Source organism: Drosophila santomea, chromosome X, assembly GCF_016746245.2.
Source record: "Drosophila santomea strain STO CAGO 1482 chromosome X, Prin_Dsan_1.1, whole genome shotgun sequence".
NCBI lineage: Eukaryota > Metazoa > Arthropoda > Insecta > Diptera > Drosophilidae > Drosophila > Drosophila santomea.
Genome location: NC_053021.2, coordinates 20,439,797 through 20,454,440, shown reverse-complemented (window position 1 = coordinate 20,454,440; position 14,644 = coordinate 20,439,797).

Here is a 14,644-nt window from a genome sequence, read left to right as displayed (position 1 = left end):
TCGAAAATCTATGCATGAAAAACGGATTGGGAATCATAACCCAGTAGGTGAAGTTTAAGGAGACACATAGAAGCTGTCATTTCGCCGCCGGTGGTAGCTGAGTGAGTTAAGTTGACCTCTCAGGTGTAACATCTATCGCCACCGGTCCGGGTTCGAGTCCCGGTAGATTTAAGAAGCATGGTTATGAAATGTATACAACACAATACAGGAAATATTATACACATATGAAAAAGACTGCTGATTGGAACACACTAGACTGCACACTGAACTAAGGAAACGAAACGGAATCTAAGGGCTATTGCAATAAAATGCTAAGAGTTTACTGTTATCACGATGGAAAGCAAGTAATTAGAATTAAGTAAAAAGTGAAACTAATAAATAAATTTTTGTTCTAATAAAATCCGTTTTAGGCGGTACTAATATTCTAAAGATTTTTTTTTAAGTGAGAATAGAATGTGGAATATTATTAAATTAAATTAAAATGTATTGCAACATTGCTGTCTAAAGATGTGTTTAGAAGAAAAATATTCTCCCAACACTTCAACAAATTAATGGAACTGGAGTGCTTGCTGCCCCACGATGAGAAAAATTTAGGGAAGTTTTTGGATACTGCGACCGAGAGCATATTCATCATAAAGCAAAAAGGAAAAACAGGAAGCTCTGCTGACGTAATTTTAGCTGAAATTCTGCTGCGGAAATTCGCCAGAAGCCTTGCAGCTGTATGAACAGCATGTAAAAAAGGCAAGAGCTATACAGTCCTTACAAGATGTACTAGAGTTTGTTGAGCAACAATACAACTCAGTAAATGCCATTACCAAAAATACCGCTCAGCTTGCTACAAGAAAAGTGCAAGTTAGATCGCGTGCCTTTTGCTCTAAGGATGGCCACGATATGATAAAGTGTCTCAAATTCAGAGCACAATCAATCGAAAAAAGAAAAGAATTCATTCAAAAGAACAGCATGTGCTTTAGATGCTTTGGAAAGCATAATGCTATCGATGCAGAAAGGAAATTTCATGCAATCGATGCTCCAAAAGACATAACAGCCTTCTTCATGAAGACACAAAACGCAGTATCAACAGCAATAGCCTTAAGCAAGGCCAAGACACACTATTGGCTACAGCTGTTGTTTTAGTGAAAAACAAAGCTGGAGGTTACAACGAGTTGAGGGCGCTTATTGACGGTGGATCCCAGAAGACGCTGATTTCAGAGGAAGCAGCACAAATATTAAGGATTCCCAGAGTAAGAAGTACTATAGAGGTCGAAGGTATCTCCCAGACTACTCAATTATCAAAAAATAGTGTCCACCTGACGATCAAACCAAAAATTCCAAGCAGCTTCAAAGCATCAACGGAAGCATTGGTTTTACCAACACTCCATAGAGCCCTTCCCAGCAAAAAGTTTGATATTGATATCAACAAAGAGTGGAAGGGCTACAGGCTAGCAGATCCACGATTCAACGAGCCAAGCAGAATTGACATGGTGATAGGTGTGGATCTATTTCCCCTGATTATGATGGAAAAAATAAAAACCGTGAATGGAATCTTGGGACAAAAAACCAAATTTGGATGGATTGTGTCCGGAAATATAACTCGAGCAGCAAAGCACAAAATTATAAGTGCCACTACAACAATAAATCTAAAGGACCTGGATCGCTTTTGGGAATTGGAAGATGAAGCCGATGAGACAATTACAGACAATGCAGAATGCGAAAGAAAATTCCAAGAAACAACTGTCATCAACGAGGAAGGCAGATTTGTGGTGTCAATTCCATTCCGCCAAGAGGCAAAGCTGGGGGACTCTCGCAAAAAGGCAATGGCAAGGCTCATGCAAATGGAAAAGAAGTTTCAAAGAAACCCAAAAAACTGGGCTGCATACAACGAATTCATGAACGAATACCTTAAGATGGGACATATGGAATCTGTAAAGGCAACGGGTCAAGGTAAATACTATTTACCCCATCAAGCAATCATCAGGCCTGGAAGCTTAACTACGAAGCTACGAGTAGTTTTTGACGCATCCGCAAAAACGACAAATGGACTAAGCCTAAATGACGTTATTATAGCTGGTCCTAAGATTCAAAAGGATATATTCGATATTCTAATTAAATGGCGCAAGTGGCAATATGTTATGGTAGCTGACATTGAAAAAATGTATCGCCAAATAAAGGTTGCTGAGAAAGACCAAGAATACCAATATATCCTATGGAGAGATGATCCAAAATTGCCGATCAGTGAGTTTAAGTTAACAACCGTAACTTATGGCACCTCGGCAGCACCTTTCTTAGCAGTCCGATGTCTACGAGAGCTGGCAGACCGGTTTTGCCAAGAGGATAGCGTCTTAGCAGAAACAATAAGAGACGACTTTTATATGGATGACCTCATAACTGGTGGAGACACAGTCAACGAGTGCTATGAACTTCAAAGGAAATTGAGACAAGTGATGGAGAAGGCCGGCATGCATCTGCGAAAATGGGTTGCAAATGACGAACGCATTTTAGCCGACATTCAGGACGACGGTGCTACGGAGAAAATCTGCATTGAGGAGAATGAATCGATCAAAACCTTAGGACTTCAATGGGATCCGAAGAAGGATACATTTACGTTTTCGGCAGAAAACCCAATGCTAACACGCATAACAAAGCGGTTAGTGTTATCACAGTTGTCCAGAATTTTCGACCCACTAGGATGGTTGGCACCGGTAACGATTCAAGGCAAATGTTTCATTCAGGAACTGTGAAAGTTACCGATGACTTGGGACGTTGAATTGGAAACCAACTTAGCAAACTGGTGGATGGAATATGCTAAAGGTCTATCAGATTTAGAAGAAATTAGCATTTCACGCTGGACTGGATGCTCCAAAGGTATTATGGAGCTACATGGATTCTGCGATGCATCAGAGAAAGCATATGCAGCGGCTGTGTATACAAAAGTAGGCGGCAGAGTTACCTTGCTAGCAGCATAAAGCAAAGTAAATCCTATAAAAAACAGGAAAACAATTCCAAAGTTGGAATTATGTGCTGCGCATTTACTAGCAAAGTTATTAGCGAAAGTGCAGGCTATATGGAGCAACAAGATTAAAACGCATGCATGGAGTGATTCGCAAATTACTATTGCCTGGATACAGAACAAGCGCAGCAAAGATAAGTTCGTCAGAACTAGAGTGGAAGATATCAATAAACTAATTCCCAATGTCAAATGGAATTACGTTAAATCGGAAGAAAATCCAGCAGACGTGGCTTCAAGAGGGATATCACCGCAAGCTCTTAAAATCTGTGAAATTTGGTGGAGAGGGCCGAATTGGCTATCTATAGATGCACAACACTGGCCCACTCAAAAGGAATCGGAAATGGTTGTGGTATCCACATTGATAAAATCCGAATATCTGCAAAACCATCTTTTATCAAAGTATTCATCGATCGACAAACTTCTTAGAGTAATGGCGTATGTATTACGCTTCATAACCAAGCTGAGAGGAAAATCGCAACAGCAGTCACATCTTACGGTGGAGGAATTAAAGCTAGCGAAGATTGCTGTGGTAAAGATACAACAACAGCTAGATTTTGGACACGAAGTCAGACTACTCAAAAACAAAAGACCTTTAGACCCAAAGAGTAAGTTGCAGGCGCTAAATCCGTTTTTGGATAATGATGGCGTACTTCGAGTTGGTGGACGACTACAAAACGCAATGATACCGTATAATGTAAAACATCCAATTATACTGGATAAGTCACATTTGACTTGGTTAATTGTAAAGGATTCTCATAAAGAAACTCTGCATGGCGGAATTAACATTATGAGAACTTATATTCAGAGGGAGTTCTGGATATTTGGCATACAAAATTCCTTAAAGAAATATTTAAGGGAATGTATTGTATGCATACGATACAAGCAAGAGATGTCCAGTCAACTGATGGGAAATTTACCAGTTTATCGAGTAACGGCTGATTACTCGTTTCAAAATACTGGAATAGACTACGCCGGACCGTTCCAGATTCGCTGCTCAAAGGGAAGAGGTCAAAAAACGTATAAAGGATACATTTGTGTATATGTTTGTATGGCAACAAAAGCAATACATTTGGAAGCTGTTAGCGACCTTTCGTCAGACAAATTCCTGGAGGCTCTTCGACGGTTCTTTGCAAGACGAGGCAAGAGTGAGAACATATACTCAGATAATGGAACAAACTTCGTAGGAGCTTCAAGAGTATTGGACAAAGAATTTGTAGCTGCCATTAAGAACAATAATGAGTTAGCACCTTCACTAGAAAAAGAAGGCATCAAGTGGCACTTTATCCCCCCGGGAAGCCCCCACATGGGAGGTTTATGGGAAGCCGGTGTAAAATCAGTGAAGCGACACCTTAAACGAGTTATTGGTGAAAACAGCTTTACATATGAAGAATTTGCATCGCTGCTATGTCAAATCGAAGCAGTGCTAAACTCGCGCCCATTAGTCACTGTAAGGAGCGAAAACGATGGTGAGGAAATATTAACGCCGGGTCATTTTCTGGTGGGAAGACCTCTAATTGGAGCTCCTGAACATTTTGACGAAAGTAAGACAATCAGCTCTTTGGATAGATGGAAGCTTATTCAACGCATCAGAGGTGATTTTTGGAAGAAATGGAAAGAGGAGTATCTGGTGTCATTGCAACAGCGAACCAAATGGCGCCAGGTAAAGCCAAATCTGAAGGAGGGACAGTTGGTTCTTATAAAACATGAGAACACTCACCCTGCAAGATGGCCTATGGGAAGAATCATTAGTACGACTAAAGGACAAGATGATAAAGTCCGGGTAGTCACGGTTAAAACAAGCGATGGGGAAGTAAAAAGATCGCTAAACAAGATCTGTCAACTTCCTGTTAGCGAAGCAAAACCAGCTGGAGCTGCAACGCCATCTAGAACGGAGTCAATGCAGCTACGCAAGGACAAGAAGCTTAGGCAGCGAGTTCCAAAAGGCAAAAGGAATGGCACTGGAAGCATAGCTACTGTGCTATGCTGTTTATTGATGTTGCAAGCTACAACTGCGACAAAAAATTCGGAAGAAATTCCCAAAGAACTTGGGAAAATTTACGACATCGACGCAAAAGCTGCAGTTATGGTAAACAAAATTGGTAAAATTGAAGTCGCTACATCCAGTTGGCAATTATTGTTTTATTATGACATGCAAGCCTAAAACAATCAGAGGACTTCCTGGTTTGCGAAAAAATGGGAGACTTCAAGGACTACTGCGATTTCTTCGGCACGACAATAAGGACAAAAATTGACAACATAAAAGAAAAAGACAAAATACTACGGCACCGTACCAACCGAAAGAAAAGGTTTATACTGTTCTTTGATATCGGAAATGCAAATAGAATACAGGAAAATATGCAAACGATCATAAAAAACGAAAAACATCTAATGGAATATGTTGACAATCAGACCTCGGTCATCAATGCCACGGAAGAATTAGTAAGAGCAACTACGATAGAAGCAAACCGGAATTTGGGAAAACTGACCCAACAAGTCAATATTATTGCAGAAACCATGAAGGAGCACTTTATGGTATATAAGGAGTCAATTAAATTCCTTATGTTATCAAATCAAGTGCGAAACTGGATTGAAGAGGCAGAAAGCCTACAAGCAACAGCGATCTCAATGGTAACGGACATTAGTGAAGGAAGAATTCATCCTACACTAATTGCGCCTAACAAAATGCTGGAGGAGCTCGAAAAAGTTAAGCAAAAATTAGGACGAAAACAAATGCTACCGGGTGGAAATTCAGTTATACAATTACCACTGATCTATAAACTGATGAAGGCACAAGCTATGTTGAAGGATAATGTCCTATTCATTGAAGCAAAATTGCCGATATACAACAATCAGGAAACGGATCTCTTTGAAGTAATCCCAATACCACTGTGGACAAACGGAACAAAGCTTATTCCGAAATTGAATTCTAAATATTTTGCGTTCAATACAGACATAAACGCTTATCACCTAATGTCTGAAATGGAAATTAACCAATGCAGACAAGAGGATTCGACAACATGGCTTTGCGAAAATAATTGGGCATGGAAAAACGCGGATGATCACTCTTGCGCAATATCTCCATTGAAACCAAGCAAGGCACACTCATGCGAAATTATGGAATTCCAAGGCAATTCGTTCATCAAAGAGATAAGTGGATCCAACCGTTGGCTATTTAGACTGTTTCGGAATACAACAGCTAATATAAGATGCAACGAACAGCATCAAGTTATAAGACTGCCCAATCAAGGCATTATACAACTACCTGCAGGATGCACAGCAATATTAGGGGATACAACAATAATTACTCCTCAAAAAGTAATTTCGACAGCGTCTGAAATGTCTATCTTTCCCAGTTTACGAATTATAGATGACAAGGAGACATGGAACGTGGTCCCGCTGAAGCACTTGATTGTCAACAACACTAATGAACTACAAAATCTTCAAATGCGCATCAAGACTCTGAAAAAAACCAAAGTACACATTGATGACTTGATTTTCCACACGGCAAGCGGACACTCGGCTCTAGCGTTGACAACGATTATCATAATTATAATGGTCATTTATATCCGGAGGCAACGCATAAATGAGAGACAACTACTGGCCGTACACTTTTCCCCCCCGGAGAATGTCTAAAGATGTGTTTAGACATGATAAGTAGACAAACTATAAATATGTTCTATTTATGGGCTGCAATAAACATGGCAGGGGACAACATAAGTGGCAACCACAGATAAGTACGATTGCAGTGGTCTATTGCCGAAGTGTTAAGAGATATGATCACGCGGGAGGTGATTAGCGCAGTCATAGGTCACAAATATAGATTTAAGATAAATCTCAGCTGCATTGACCAACGCAGACTGCAGCGTCTTACAAGCGCTGCATTATATAATTAGATGATAAGAACCCATGTAAGAATGAATAAAAGGCGATGCCCTCGCAGTAGCGAGTCAGTTAGATTCAAACACCCGAATTGAACTCATTAAGTGTACGCATTAGTTTATAGTGTGAACATTGCAAATACCGCTATAAAGGATCTTCTGGTTAAGGAATTGGTGTGATGAAATGAAGGTAGTGCAAGGAACAGCTTTGGAAATCCTAGAACTAAACCCTAGCAACCCTAGACATTTATCGAAAACTATTAGCCATCGAAAATCTATGCATGAAAAACGGATTGGGAATCATAACCCAGTAGGTGAAGTTTAAGGAGACACATAGAAGCTGTCATTTCGCCGCCGGTGGTAGCTGAGTGAGTTAAGTTGACCTCTCAGGTGTAACATCTATCGCCACCGGTCCGGGTTCGAGTCCCGGTAGATTTAAGAAGCATGGTTATGAAATGTATACAACACAATACAGGAAATATTATACACATATGAAAAAGACTGCTGATTGGAACACACTAGACTGCACACTGAACTAAGGAAACGAAACGGAATCTAAGGGCTATTGCGATAAAATGCTAAGAGTTTACTGTTATCACGATGGAAAGCAAGTAATTAGAATTAAGTAAAAAGTGAAACTAATAAATAAATTTTTTTCTAATAAAATCCGTTTTAGGCGGTACTAATATTCTAAAGATTTTTTTTAAGTGAGAATAGAATGTGGAATATTATTAAATTAAATTAAAATGTATTGCAACATTGCTGTCTAAAGATGTGTTTAGAAGAAAAATATTCTCCCAACACTTCAACAAATTAATGGAACTGGAGTGCTTGCTGCCCCACGATGAGAAAAATTTAGGGAAGTTTTTGGATACTGCGACCGAGAGCATATTCATCATAAAGCAAAAAGGAAAAACAGGAAGCTCTGCTGACGTAATTTTAGCTGAAATTCTGCTGCGGAAATTCGCCAGAAGCCTTGCAGCTGTATGAACAGCATGTAAAAAAGGCAAGAGCTATACAGTCCTTACAAGATGTACTAGAGTTTGTTGAGCAACAATACAACTCAGTAAATGCCATTACCAAAAATACCGCTCAGCTTGCTACAAGAAAAGTGCAAGTTAGATCGCGTGCCTTTTGCTCTAAGGATGGCCACGATATGATAAAGTGTCTCAAATTCAGAGCACAATCAATCGAAAAAAGAAAAGAATTCATTCAAAAGAACAGCATGTGCTTTAGATGCTTTGGAAAGCATAATGCTATCGATGCAGAAAGGAAATTTCATGCAATCGATGCTCCAAAAGACATAACAGCCTTCTTCATGAAGACACAAAACGCAGTATCAACAGCAATAGCCTTAAGCAAGGCCAAGACACACTATTGGCTACAGCTGTTGTTTTAGTGAAAAACAAAGCTGGAGGTTACAACGAGTTGAGGGCGCTTATTGACGGTGGATCCCAGAAGACGCTGATTTCAGAGGAAGCAGCACAAATATTAAGGATTCCCAGAGTAAGAAGTACTATAGAGGTCGAAGGTATCTCCCAGACTACTCAATTATCAAAAAATAGTGTCCACCTGACGATCAAACCAAAAATTCCAAGCAGCTTCAAAGCATCAACGGAAGCATTGGTTTTACCAACACTCCATAGAGCCCTTCCCAGCAAAAAGTTTGATATTGATATCAACAAAGAGTGGAAGGGCTACAGGCTAGCAGATCCACGATTCAACGAGCCAAGCAGAATTGACATGGTGATAGGTGTGGATCTATTTCCCCTGATTATGATGGAAAAAATAAAAACCGTGAATGGAATCTTGGGACAAAAAACCAAATTTGGATGGATTGTGTCCGGAAATATAACTCGAGCAGCAAAGCACAAAATTATAAGTGCCACTACAACAATAAATCTAAAGGACCTGGATCGCTTTTGGGAATTGGAAGATGAAGCCGATGAGACAATTACAGACAATGCTGAATGCGAAAGAAAATTCCAAGAAACAACTGTCATCAACGAGGAAGGCAGATTTGTGGTGTCAATTCCATTCCGCCAAGAGGCAAAGCTGGGGGACTCTCGCAAAAAGGCAATGGCAAGGCTCATGCAAATGGAAAAGAAGTTTCAAAGAAACCCAAAAAACTGGGCTGCATACAACGAATTCATGAACGAATACCTTAAGATGGGACATATGGAATCTGTAAAGGCAACGGGTCAAGGTAAATACTATTTACCCCATCAAGCAATCATCAGGCCTGGAAGCTTAACTACGAAGCTACGAGTAGTTTTTGACGCATCCGCAAAAACGACAAATGGACTAAGCCTAAATGACGTTATTATAGCTGGTCCTAAGATTCAAAAGGATATATTCGATATTCTAATTAAATGGCGCAAGTGGCAATATGTTATGGTAGCTGACATTGAAAAAATGTATCGCCAAATAAAGGTTGCTGAGAAAGACCAAGAATACCAATATATCCTATGGAGAGATGATCCAAAATTGCCGATCAGTGAGTTTAAGTTAACAACCGTAACTTATGGCACCTCGGCAGCACCTTTCTTAGCAGTCCGATGTCTACGAGAGCTGGCAGACCGGTTTTGCCAAGAGGATAGCGTCTTAGCAGAAACAATAAGAGACGACTTTTATATGGATGACCTCATAACTGGTGGAGACACAGTCAACGAGTGCTATGAACTTCAAAGGAAATTGAGACAAGTGATGGAGAAGGCCGGCATGCATCTGCGAAAATGGGTTGCAAATGACGAACGCATTTTAGCCGACATTCAGGACGACGGTGCTACGGAGAAAATCTGCATTGAGGAGAATGAATCGATCAAAACCTTAGGACTTCAATGGGATCCGAAGAAGGATACATTTACGTTTTCGGCAGAAAACCCAATGCTAACACGCATAACAAAGCGGTTAGTGTTATCACAGTTGTCCAGAATTTTCGACCCACTAGGATGGTTGGCACCGGTAACGATTCAAGGCAAATGTTTCATTCAGGAACTGTGAAAGTTACCGATGACTTGGGACGTTGAATTGGAAACCAACTTAGCAAACTGGTGGATGGAATATGCTAAAGGTCTATCAGATTTAGAAGAAATTAGCATTTCACGCTGGACTGGATGCTCCAAAGGTATTATGGAGCTACATGGATTCTGCGATGCATCAGAGAAAGCATATGCAGCGGCTGTGTATACAAAAGTAGGCGGCAGAGTTACCTTGCTAGCAGCAAAAAGCAAAGTAAATCCTATAAAAAACAGGAAAACAATTCCAAAGTTGGAATTATGTGCTGCGCATTTACTAGCAAAGTTATTAGCGAAAGTGCAGGCTATATGGAGCAACAAGATTAAAACGCATGCATGGAGTGATTCGCAAATTACTATTGCCTGGATACAGAACAAGCGCAGCAAAGATAAGTTCGTCAGAACTAGAGTGGAAGATATCAATAAACTAATTCCCAATGTCAAATGGAATTACGTTAAATCGGAAGAAAATCCAGCAGACGTGGCTTCAAGAGGGATATCACCGCAAGCTCTTAAAATCTGTGAAATTTGGTGGAGAGGGCCGAATTGGCTATCTATAGATGCACAACACTGGCCCACTCAAAAGGAATCGGAAATGGTTGTGGTATCCACATTGATAAAATCCGAATATCTGCAAAACCATCTTTTATCAAAGTATTCATCGATCGACAAACTTCTTAGAGTAATGGCGTATGTATTACGCTTCATAACAAAGCTGAGAGGAAAATCGCAACAGCAGTCACATCTTACGGTGGAGGAATTAAAGCTAGCGAAGATTGCTGTGGTAAAGATACAACAACAGCTAGATTTTGGACACGAAGTCAGACTACTCAAAAACAAAAGACCTTTAGACCCAAAGAGTAAGTTGCAGGCGCTAAATCCGTTTTTGGATAATGATGGCGTACTTCGAGTTGGTGGACGACTACAAAACGCAATGATACCGTATAATGTAAAACATCCAATTATACTGGATAAGTCACATTTGACTTGGTTAATTGTAAAGGATTCTCATAAAGAAACTCTGCATGGCGGAATTAACATTATGAGAACTTATATTCAGAGGGAGTTCTGGATATTTGGCATACAAAATTCCTTAAAGAAATATTTAAGGGAATGTATTGTATGCATACGATACAAGCAAGAGATGTCCAGTCAACTGATGGGAAATTTACCAGTTTATCGAGTAACGGCTGATTACTCGTTTCAAAATACTGGAATAGACTACGCCGGACCGTTCCAGATTCGCTGCTCAAAGGGAAGAGGTCAAAAAACGTATAAAGGATACATTTGTGTATATGTTTGTATGGCAACAAAAGCAATACATTTGGAAGCTGTTAGCGACCTTTCGTCAGACAAATTCCTGGAGGCTCTTCGACGGTTCTTTGCAAGACGAGGCAAGAGTGAGAACATATACTCAGATAATGGAACAAACTTCGTAGGAGCTTCAAGAGTATTGGACAAAGAATTTGTAGCTGCCATTAAGAACAATAATGAGTTAGCACCTTCACTAGAAAAAGAAGGCATCAAGTGGCACTTTATCCCCCCGGGAAGCCCCCACATGGGAGGTTTATGGGAAGCCGGTGTAAAATCAGTGAAGCGACACCTTAAACGAGTTATTGGTGAAAACAGCTTTACATATGAAGAATTTGCATCGCTGCTATGTCAAATCGAAGCAGTGCTAAACTCGCGCCCATTAGTCACTGTAAGGAGCGAAAACGATGGTGAGGAAATATTAACGCCGGGTCATTTTCTGGTGGGAAGACCTCTAATTGGAGCTCCTGAACATTTTGACGAAAGTAAGACAATCAGCTCTTTGGATAGATGGAAGCTTATTCAACGCATCAGAGGTGATTTTTGGAAGAAATGGAAAGAGGAGTATCTGGTGTCATTGCAACAGCGAACCAAATGGCGCCAGGTAAAGCCAAATCTGAAGGAGGGACAGTTGGTTCTTATAAAACATGAGAACACTCACCCTGCAAGATGGCCAATGGGAAGAATCATTAGTACGACTAAAGGACAAGATGATAAAGTCCGGGTAGTCACGGTTAAAACAAGCGATGGGGAAGTAAAAAGATCGCTAAACAAGATCTGTCAACTTCCTGTTAGCGAAGCAAAACCAGCTGGAGCTGCAACGCCATCTAGAACGGAGTCAATGCAGCTACGCAAGGACAAGAAGCTTAGGCAGCGAGTTCCAAAAGGCAAAAGGAATGGCACTGGAAGCATAGCTACTGTGCTATGCTGTTTATTGATGTTGCAAGCTACAACTGCGACAAAAAATTCGGAAGAAATTCCCAAAGAACTTGGGAAAATTTACGACATCGACGCAAAAGCTGCAGTTATGGTAAACAAAATTGGTAAAATTGAAGTCGCTACATCCAGTTGGCAATTATTGTTTTATTATGACGTGCAAGCCTATTTTGATGTCATAAAACAATCAGAGGACTTCCTGGAAAAATCCCGCCTGGTTTGCGAAAAAATGGGAGACTTCAAGGACTACTGCGATTTCTTCGGCACGACAATAAGGACAAAAATTGACAACATAAAAGAAAAAGACAAAATACTACGGCACCGTACCAACCGAAAGAAAATGTTTATACTGTTCTTTGATATCGGAAATGCAAATAGAATACAGGAAAATATGCAAACGATCATAAAAAACGAAAAACATCTAATGGAATATGTTGACAATCAGACCTCGGTCATCAATGCCACGGAAGAATTAGTAAGAGCAACTACGATAGAAGCAAACCGGAATTTGGGAAAACTGACCAAACAAGTCAATATTATTGCAGAAACCATGAAGGAGCACTTTATAGTATATAAGGAGTCAATTAAATTCCTTATGTTATCAAATCAAGTGCGAAACTGGATTGAAGAGGCAGAAAGCCTACAAGCAACAGCGATCTCAATGGTAACGGACATTAGTGAAGGAAGAATTCATCCTACACTAATTGCGCCTAACAAAATGCTGGAGGAGCTCGAAAAAGTTAAGCAAAAATTAGGACGAAAACAAATGCTACCGGGTGGAAATTCAGTTATACAATTACCACTGATCTATAAACTGATGAAGGCACAAGCTATGTTGAAGGATAATGTCCTATTCATTGAAGCAAAATTGCCGATATACAACAATCAGGAAACGGATCTCTTTGAAGTAATCCCAATACCACTGTGGACAAACGGAACAAAGCTTATTCCGAAATTGAATTCTAAATATTTTGCGTTTAATACAGACATAAACGCTTATCACCTAATGTCTGAAATGGAAATTAACCAATGCAGACAAGAGGATTCGACAACATGGCTTTGCGAAAATAATTGGGCATGGAAAAACGCGGATGATCACTCTTGCGAAATATCTCCATTGAAACCAAGCAAGGCACACTCATGCGAAATGATGGAATTCCAAGGCAATTCGTTCATCAAAGAGATAAGTGGATCCAACCGTTGGCTATTTAGACTGTTTCGGAATACAACAGCTAATATAAGATGCAACGAACAGCATCAAGTTATAAGACTGCCCAATCAAGGCATTATACAACTACCTGCAGGATGCACAGCAATATTAGGGGATACAACAATAATTACTCCTCAAAAAGTAATTTCGACAGCGTCTGAAATGTCTATCTTTCCCAGTTTACGAATTATAGATGACAAGGAGACATGGAACGTGGTCCCGCTGAAGCACTTGATTGTCAACAACACTAATGAACTACAAAATCTTCAAATGCGCATCAAGACTCTGAAAAAAACCAAAGTACACATTGATGACTTGATTTTCCACACGGCAAGCGGACACTCGGCTCTAGCGTTGACAACGATTATCATAATTATAATGGTCATTTATATCCGGAGGCAACGCATAAATAAAGACAACTACTGGCCGTACACTTTTCCCCCCCGGAGAATGTCTAAAGATGTGTTTAGACATGATAAGTAGACAAACTATAAATATGTTCTATTTATGGGCTGCAATAAACATGGCAGGGGACAACATAAGTGGCAACCACAGATAAGTACGATTGCAGTGGTCTATTGCCGAAGTGTTAAGAGATATGATCACGCGGGAGGTGATTAGCGCAGTCATAGGTCACAAATATAGATTTAAGATAAATCTCAGCTGCATTGACCAACGCAGACTGCAGCGTCTTACAAGCGCTGCATTATATAATTAGATGATAAGAACCCATGTAAGAATGAATAAAAGGCGATGCCCTCGCAGTAGCGAGTCAGTTAGATTCAAACACCCGAATTGAACTCATTAAGTGTACGCATTAGTTTATAGTGTGAACATTGCAAATACCGCTATAAAGGATCTTCTGGTTAAGGAATTGGTGTGATGAAATGAAGGTAGTGCAAGGAACAGCTTTGGAAATCCTAGAACTAAACCCTAGCAACCCTAGACATTTATCGAAAACTATTAGCCATCGAAAATCTATGCATGAAAAACGGATTGGGAATCATAACCCAGTAGGTGAAGTTTAAGGAGACACATAGAAGCTGTCATTTCGCCGCCGGTGGTAGCTGAGTGAGTTAAGTTGACCTCTCAGGTGTAACATCTATCGCCACCGGTCCGGGTTCGAGTCCCGGTAGATTTAAGAAGCATGGTTATGAAATGTATACAACACAATACAGGAAATATTATACACATATGAATGAAAAAGACTGCTGATTGGAACACACTAGACTGCACACTGAACTAAGGAAACGAAACGGACTCTAAGGGCTATTGCGATAAAATG